General features: G+C 40.1%; 1 pseudogene; it reads right to left on the bottom strand.

Annotated features, from left to right (window-relative positions):
- Positions 1-273: 273 nt before the first annotated feature.
- On the bottom strand, positions 274-4707 carry LOC118994069 (targeting protein for Xklp2-like; annotated as a pseudogene).
- Positions 4708-9585: the final 4878 nt, after the last annotated feature.

Below are 9585 nucleotides of genomic sequence, written 5' to 3'. Positions count from 1 at the left end.
CCTATTTTAAAGGTCAACTCATGATTCCAAGGAAATAACTACATTGAGTCTGATCAACACATGTATCAGTGGGGTCTCAGTATCAGCCTCAATAATGCAAGATAACAATTCTCAACAAAAGTATTGTCCACATTTGTGGGTAGGCTATGTCCCCCGTTGTTAGGAAAAAGGAAAAATGGGTTCTCTCCATGTTCCCATCACAAAGAAAGAAATCTGATTTGATAGAAAAAAGCAGCCCTGTCCCCAGGCAGTGTCTGCAGCTCACAGCCAAGTTCAGCAGTGGAATTGAGCAGAGAACTTGGGAGATACGGGCACAGTCAGAGGCTGGTCACTTGCGTGTTAGATTTGCCTGTGCACCACCAGTTCTTTCTGGAGCCCGGCCAGCAGCGTCCTCTGCTGCTCTTCCCCAGCTGCCCGGCCTCCTGTACCTGCTGGACTCTTTGGGATTCCCCCTCTGCCATGTTCTTCTCTAGTTCTTGCCTGGCCTTGGCTCTCTTCTCCACAGCCAGCTGAAAAGGTTCCTGAACATCCACAGATTTTTTTTTTTTTGTCTTTCTTGGGAACAAAGGACTGCTCTGCTCGGCAGATGATAGCATTTGGAGAAGCCCTGAAGCAAGTTGCTTCTTTCTGCTGACTCAGTTCTTCCTTCAGCTGGTGCTTCTGAGTCTTTACAACCTTTACAATGCCTCTTTGTCAATCTCCAACCAGAAACCCTTGGTCTGGGTTGTATTCTTCACCTCCCCCTCTGGCAGATTCATGGTATCAAAATGAGGCAAAGGAAATACCTCGGACTTGGGCACCACACCTTTCTGCAATTCTTTTGTTTTCTTCTCCTTTTGTAACTGACATTCTACATCTTTAGAATCAAAAAAGAAAGGACCTATTCCCACAGTTTTTCTCTCGGGGTTATGGGAACTAAAAGGCACCTCAGAATGTGGCCCACATTCACCTGTTATCATTGCTGGTTCCTCTTCCACATCATCAGTGGGCATTCAGATTCTGTTCTTTAATGCAAAGGCAGTGATTTGGGAAGAGTGATTGGAAGTATCTTCTTTTCAGGAACACCCACGACTTCTTCCCATATATCTGTTGGGCAAAATCTGGCATGGAATTCAAATTGTTCCTCCTCTGGTTTCTTTTTTGACTCATGCTCCTGGATTCTTTTCTTAATATCCAGGTCAAAGCCAATGTGCTATGTGGGTGGCTTCACAGGTGGTTTCTGGGGCAAACTTCATGCATTCTGGGATCAACTTGCTGTGCTTTGAATTTATAGTGTGGCAGTTTCTCGAGCTCTTCAGCCTCCTCACCTGCTGCATTTTTGAAGGTCAACAGGCTTTATGCACTGTTTGGTTGGCAATACAGGAGTCTGTGGGTCTCTGAAAATCTTGGCCATGGCAGATTTGGGGGGTTAACAGAGTAAGATCATCCTTGTTGCTCCTCAAGTGGTATCTACTAGCACTTCATTTATAGAAGGCTTTGAACAGCTATGCAAGAGACACATGAAAAAGCTCTTTCATCAAATGCTCTTTTCTTTCCTCAAGACAGATGGAAAGGCTTTACAATGGTGTGTCCCTTACTCACGTGGGTAGGAGAGGGAGGCTACTTTCACAACTCAGGTATAAAGTTCACTTCCTTATACTCCTCCTGGTTCTTACAATGTTGTTTGGTTTGTTCGCCTGTGTGGATGTGGAAGTTGACTGGTTCGGTTACCTGGCCCACCAATTTCTTCACAGGTTGCCCTGCAACTGCAAGAGCAAGTTTCTTGAGTTTTTCATTTTTTCCCAGATCTCCATCTCCTCCTGCTGCATATTCATGCTCTTCTCCAACTCTTGCTCCTCAGTGCTTTTTAGAATCTTCTGCCTTACAGGTGATATACAAGGCATAATGCATCTGTCCCTGGCTTTCTCTGGGGAAGACTCATTCTTACCAGAAGAGTCTTGATGAGAACTATCACCTTCCTCTTCTTCTGGCTTCTCTTCATTGTTCAAAACTTGCATTCTTTTGGAGGGTGGAATTTCACTAATGATAACAGGAACAGACTATCTCTTGGCCTTTACTTTTACATGATAGTTTCTTTCTGTGCCAAGTCCATCCAAGCAGAGGGTCTAATAGATCTTCTCTGCGGCTCAGATAGAGTATTTCTTTTTTTTTTTAGATAGAGTATTTCTTGAGGCAGTTCTCTGACATCCAGAGAAGAACAAGCATTTGAGGGAATGCACTCTCCAGTTTTTTCCCCGACTCTTTGTAATAAGTATGGTCAACTGGTCTCAAAGGTATGACAATAATTTGCTGAAGATTTGCCTTTTTCAAAAGGATTTTTGTCCTGAAAAAGCCCTACCCCATTCTTCTCAAAAAACTTATTCTCCAAATTGGCCTTCTCTTCAAACCAAGAATCTATGTTTTGGGTGTCCTCATCATTCAAAGATGTAAGTCCACGGGAACACCATAGGAGTAAGAGGCTTTAACTGGTGACGTTGTGCCCACCCAATATCACACAATGATGCAAAGGCAGAATTAGATCTAGAACCGAGGCTCCTCAGGTCAGCACAATAGTCTGTCCTTATTGTTCTCTTCTTCCACCCTGTGGTTTTGTCAGTCCAATCAAAGTTGCAATATGCTTTCACCTGTCTTCTGAAATCCTGCAGTCTAGCAAGGATTTCTTATCAAGAACCTGGTCTCAGCTGTGAGCATGGAGCACCCACAAGAAACACGGCAGGATTCACTCCGTGGCATTGAAAATTTGACCCCAGGATCCCCAGTTAAATGCATCAATCAGACTACTTAAAAATATTCTAAGAAAGCAATTTAATACAAATAAAAAGGTGCTTTCATGTGCATGACTCGAGGAACAGGCATCAAGAAGCTACCACTGGAATTATTAAATTCAAGGGTATGTTAATGAAACAATGATCCAGTTATTAAAGAATCAACTGTCATCAATATCTCAGTCTCCAGAACCTGATTTGCTTATAGCAGCAGCAGCAGCAGAAACAGGGTTTTAGCCTCATTCTGTTTTCTAAACCTCCTGGAAAGGCACTTAGTTGGTAGAATCTAGTTCTCTTCCTCAACTCTGGGTATAACTGTATGGGAAATGTAGTTCTTAGATTTCCGGCTACGCAGTTCAGAAAACACACATAGGGGGTGGGCTGGATGCTGACAATACCCACCTTAGTCATGTGATAGCATCAGTTACAGTCCATGCACTTTGTTTAAAAATCTATCATTTTATTTTGGGGCTGGAATACTGTCTCACTGATAGTAGTAACTACATTATTGTCAGTGATTATCATCACTATTTATAAAACATATATTTCTAGGCCCAAATATGTATGCATTAACCATGAACTCATATGACTTCCTTTAGCACATCTTTAAGTCTCTGTGAATCCCTAAAGGGCAATGGGGTTCTGGAAGTGACTGTCAGCAAGTGAACAGGTGCAACCTATATGCCCCCACTTTCTAGTGGCAGTGGGAGGCTCATGATGAGTCCCCAGACAAGGGGAGTTGGGGCAAGCAACTGGGAGGCAGATGTGCTGTCTACTCCTCACCAGCTCCACTTCCAGGGGAGCCCTCAGTTCTTCTGTGTTTTGTAATGTTGAGATAAAGGGCAGCAGAGTTTCCTCAGAGAGGGTTGTGAAAGGGAAGGGACTGAATATGTGTGTGCCCTGAGATCTTCTTAACTTTCCATCTCCAGAGAGAATCAGAGCTTTCAGCCTCTCACTTTGGCTGGAGGTGGGAATTGTGAGAGAGGAGTCCAGTGCCTATTTTCAGAGGTCATCTTCACTTTCCTGACAAGGCTGTATTGTGGCTTTAAAGTGGAGTCGCCGAATTTAGGATTAAGCCAGTGTACTGTAGCACAGAGTGTTTTAAGGCAGTTATACGAAACCTTAGCTTGAAGGTCCACAGTAATTACTTTCACAAACTCCGTTAGACCTGAATTAACTGTCATGTGTTGAAAATTAATTTCCTTAAGATGCAAATGCCTGGGCTGGTGTGGCTCAGTGGGTTGAGGATTAGCCCAAGAACCAAAAGGGTGCTGGTTCAATTCCCAGTCAGGGCGCACACCTTCTCACGTGTCCTGCGTTGGTGACAGGTGAGAGGCAACCAGCTGACGCTTCTCTCACATATCCATGTTTCTTTTTCTCCCTCCCTGCCCCTCTCCAAAAGTGAATTAAATCTTTTAAAAAATATTTCAAAAATATTTCCTCTTTATTTTTCAGTTCCCATTTAAAAATATGACAGAAATGATGATGGTTTCTACAACGTATCCAAAGGCCCTTCTAACATTCCCTTCCTTATCATTTTATTTCAGTTATACTCACCAAGATATTTCAAGAGTTAAATGAAGAGGATGTTAAATAAGTAGCTAATATAGATTAGTCAGAAATGAGAAGGGGACCATTCCCTTAGACTGAACGAGTAAGCAGCTCTTTTTGCTCATGTTACCTCCCTCCCATCCTGCCTGCTGAACGTTACTTTGGCCGAAAAACATATGATTGATACATGGATCTTATCTTTTGAAACTCATTAGAAAATGTTTCCCCTGATAAATCTCCCTCCACCAAACACTGTTTTGAAGCCATCAACCAAAGCACACGGATTGCTTGATAAACTCACTGGGCGTGAGACTCCATCAGGAGAATCCCCAGCAGCGTTTTCCCTCTAACCTCCTTTCCCCAGAGACTCAGCACTCTGATTGTCAATCATCTTACAGATGAAAAGAAGGATTTCCTGAGAGTCAATCCCACCTCTAGGTTAGAATGGCTGAGGATTATTCATCAGAATGGCGGGAGATACAGAATTTATAGTTAGTTTGACTAACCTTGAAAGTCTTTGACAATTGGCGACAACAAATGAAGAGAGAGTAGGTCTAAATCTCTTAGAAAACTACATTGCTTACCCCACTTTGTAACTGTGAAGCTGAGACAGGAAGAAGGTCTGAAAATGTATTTCAGATTAGCCTTATAAAAATGCCTGTTTGTGCCCTGGCTGGTGTGGCTCAGTGGATTGAGCACTGGCTGGCAAACCAAGGATTGAGGGATCAATTAATTCCCAGTCAGGACACATGCCTGGGTTGCAGACTGACTTATTTTTGTTATCATGCATTTGTGTGTCAGGACAGATGTACTTGGTGTTATTTAATACAAGGGATTTACAGGTGATCAGGGACAGACTGGCCAAAACAGAGCATTCCTAGTAAAGCACAGACACGATGCCCTCCCTATAGCCAGGCTGTTTCTTGAATAAGCCACGTCATAGGAAACAACTAAAGTGGCATTGGCTCAAGGGATTTCTACACAATTTTAAATACATCTTTTTAAAAATTATTTATCAAACATGAATTTAGTATATGAGGCTAACCAACAAAAATGCATTCACTCTGTCAAGTACCACCTCAGGCACCAAGGGGACACCATACTGTACTATAGTGGTGAGGTGAATGTGATTTGGAGTCCACAGAGCTGGATTTAAGTCTTGCATTGAAGGCTTTTTCATTTTTTGTCTTAATACTCATGCTAATTTTGGAAGGAGAAATTTATTGAAAAGTCTACATGACTCTCTAGGGCTGTTCATTGATTTCTATGGTTTGTTCAGTTAGACTGGCTTGTGCCACTAGACGCACATTGCTACTAGAGGCAGTGTCGCTTCATTGTCTCTTGACCCAAACTGAAAATCCTGGAAAAGCATTTGTCATAACTTGATGTTACGTTAAGTATCAATCTAATAGACAAAAGTCTATGTCTGGGAGTGAAAAATGGTACAGTAAGATAAAATATGCACTTATGAAAATTTGGCATTCTTGTAATTCTTAACAAAATTCCAGAGCATTTTTGGCAGAAATAGAACAAACAGTCCTAAAATTTTTATGGAACCATAAAAGACCCCAAAGAGCAAAAGCAATCTTGAAAAGAATAAAACTGGAGGTATCATGATTACTGGTTTCACTATATCACAAAGCTATGGTAATCAAAACAGTATAATATTGGCATAAGGACAGAAACATAGATCAATGGAACAGAGAACCAGGAAATAAATCCACATACATACAGTAAATTTATGAAAAAGGAGCCAAGAACATACAATAGGGAACGGGCAGTTTCTTCAATAAATGGTGTGGGGAAAACTGGACAGTCATATGCAAAAAAATAAAATTAGAGCACTATTTTCACCAAACATACAAATTAACTTAAAAAGGATTAAAGAGTTGAATGTAAAGAGCTGAAACTATAAATCTCCTAGAAAAAAAGATAGGTGGTAAGCTCCTAGACATCAGCTCAGCAATGACATGTGTGTGTGTGTGTGTGTGTGTGTGTGTATATATACACATATATATTTATACATATATACATATGAGGTCTGTCTGGAAAAAGTGCAGTCATTATTAATATAACAACAATGGTTGGCACAACATCAATGTAAGCTGACAGCCAAGGGGAGTGGACTGGAATGTGCATGCCTGAAAAGTGATGACTTCACTGTGCTAGTCAGCGGGGATGGTAGATGCCACTGAGTAAGAACGGGTACTGTGTGGCTATTGCATTGAGTGAGCAAGTAGAGCAACAAATCTGAATCAAACTTTGTGTTAAGCTTGAACATTATTCCACAGAAACTATTCCGATGACTCAAAAGTCCGCATCTGTGGGCAACTGCTGATTGACAGCTTCATCACAACAATGCACCCACTCATGCATCATGTCTCATGCAGAGTTTTTCGGTGAAACATCAAATTACTGAGAGGACTCAGTCACCCTACAATCCAGATTTGGTGCCCTTGTGACTTTCAGCTATTCCCAAAACTAAAATCACTTTTGAAAGAAAGAGATATCAGACCATTGGTGAATTTCAGGAAAATACAACAGGCATCTAATGGTGATTAGGAGAACTGTGTCAGGTCCCAAGGTGCCTACTTCCAAGGGGACTTAGGTGTCATTGTCCTATGTACAATGTTTCTTATATCTTGTGTCTTCTTCAATAAATGTCTCTATTTTTCATAATACATGGCTGGGTAACTTCTGGGCTGACAACACACACAAACACACACACACACACACACACACATATATATATATACATACAAACACATATGATTCGATACCAAAAGCAAAAGCAAAAAAAGCTAAAATAAACAAGCATAATTATATTAAACTAAAAAAACTTCTTCAGAGCAAAGAAAAACATCAGAAAAATAAAAAAGGCCATCTATGGGATGATACATAATATGTGCAATTAAGATATCTGATAGGGGGTTAATATTAAAAATACATAAATAACTAATACAACTCAATAGCAAAAACAAAACACTTTAATAATGGGCAAAGGACTTGAACAGGCAATTTCCCAAAGAAGAATACAGATGGCCAACAGATACGTGAAAGGTGTACAGCATCGCTAATCATCAGGGAAATGTGATATCATTCTACAATGAGATATCATTTTATTTCACACCTATTAGAATGGTTATCAAAAAGAAAAAAATGTCTTGGTGAGGACGTAGAGGAAGGAAAATACTTGTGCATTGTTGTTAGGAATGTAAACTGGCAAAGCCAGAGGAATGAAAGCCAATAGGGCTGCCCCTAAAACACTTTAAGAAAAAACTGTCCTATGGTCCAGAAATTCCACTTCTGAGTATTTATTTGAAGAAAATTAAAAAAAAACTAACTGGAAAAGGTATATGCACCCCCATGTCTTTTGCAGCATTACTTACAATAATAACCCCCACACAGAAGCAACCAAAGTATCCATGAATGGATGAATGAATATAATGGAATAGGACTCAGCCATAAAAAAGAACAAAATCTTGCCATCTGCAACAACATGGATGGGCCTCGAGGGTATTGTGCTGAGTGGAATAAATCAGACAGAGAAATACAATTACAGTATTGTATTTCTCTGGAAAAATAAGGAAAAAAAAAACAGTAATAGCCAAGTTCATAGGTACAGAGAACAGACTGGTGCTTGCCAGAGGTACGGGGTGGGAGGCAGGTGATATGGGTGAATGTGGTCAAAAGGTACAAACTTCTAATTATAGAATAAATAAGACCTTAAGATGTGATGCACAGCCTGGTCCCTATAATTAAAAAATACTATATTATATATTTAGAAGTTGCTAGGAAACTAGATATTTGAAAAGTTCTCATCAAAATAAATCATAACTATGTAGTTAAAATATGCATTTTTATTTGCATCTCTTGCTTACAATGACTTCAGTATTAGAAAAACAGTGCCATGGATTCATGCCTAAACCCATTTCAGTTAGCTGCATTTCTTGCAAGTGAGAAAATTCCAAATTCTAACTGATTTAAGCAAAACAAGTATTTATTGCCTGACATAACAGAAGTCCAGCCATTGCTAGGGTTTAGTCTCAGCTACATAAAGTGTTTAACATATAGCATCAGTACCCAGTTTCTTCCTCTCCACCTCTTGGCCACACTTCCTTTTTTGGCCTCTTCTTTCTTGGATAATATCTTCTCTCCTGATGCTAAAAGGGCTGCATGAGCTTCTTCTTTTCAGGGAAAAGTCCCTGGAAATAGTGACCTGCTTTTCTAGCAGTCCCCATGAAAATTTAAATGTTCCTGCTGATCACATTCACTGAAGTCACATTCCAACATGTGAAATAAACAGTACGGTTGAGATAATGTGGGAGTTTAAACTGAAGTGGGCTTGAGTCAGGTGCTCAGTGATGGTGCAGAGGTCTGGAGCCCCCTACAAATGAACACGGAGAGTTTTTTGAAGCATTGATCTTCACCTAAAAACTGGGGTTATTTCTAGAAAATACTAAAATGGAGGCTAGAAAAGGCAATAACAAATATCTATAAACAATACCTTATGGAGAAGAAGTAATAGACAGAAGGCGAAGTAGTTACTCTAAGAGAAGACTTTCTCGATAATCAAGAATTGCTACTTTGGCGCCAAGTGTCAGGGTGGGTCATAACAGGCAGAGCACATCTCAATATATTCTTCACACATCTCAGAATTCCACTGAGCTTCGGCACGTTGAGGGATGCAGAAATACAGATGTTGGCTAAACAAGAACGTGTGGCTTGAGTAGGGTCAGATAATGAAGTATTCTAGAAGCATTTATAGTAGAAGGGTATCCATAAGAAGCTCCATAGAGTAATAAAGGAGAACGTGAGAGCACTATTTAACAACTCGTGAGTCATCTCTGATACTCCCAGAAATTAGTGAGTTCAAACAGGTAGTGATAAAAGCCAGGGAAAATTGATTATTACCTTCGAGTTTCTCAGGTTGCATCTATAGGCAAGTGAAACCACTGGAAACTTTTGTTAAAACTACCAAAAATTCACAAATAGTTGATATATTATGGATAGAGAAAAATCAAAAAGGAAGCAAGGAAAAAGCGGGAGGAAAACTCAGTTCAGGAAGTTGTATATTGCAATGTACAGTGACGATGAAGGAGCAAAGATGAACTTGACCTGAAGCCTTCTCTTGCGGAATCTATAACCTAGGAACGCATGTAAGACAATGACTTATATAACTAAAATATGACGTAAAAAGCAATGAGAGGACCTTGTATTCTTTTGAGAATTAAATGAAATAATAAAAGTATGTGCAGCACTTAACATA

This window comes from Sturnira hondurensis, unplaced genomic scaffold (assembly GCF_014824575.4).
Source record: "Sturnira hondurensis isolate 20B ecotype Veracruz unplaced genomic scaffold, ASM1482457v3 Scaffold0000880, whole genome shotgun sequence".
Lineage (NCBI taxonomy): Eukaryota > Metazoa > Chordata > Mammalia > Chiroptera > Phyllostomidae > Sturnira > Sturnira hondurensis.
Note: the sequence above shows the minus strand (reverse complement) of the source record. Positions and strands in the feature narration are given on the sequence as shown.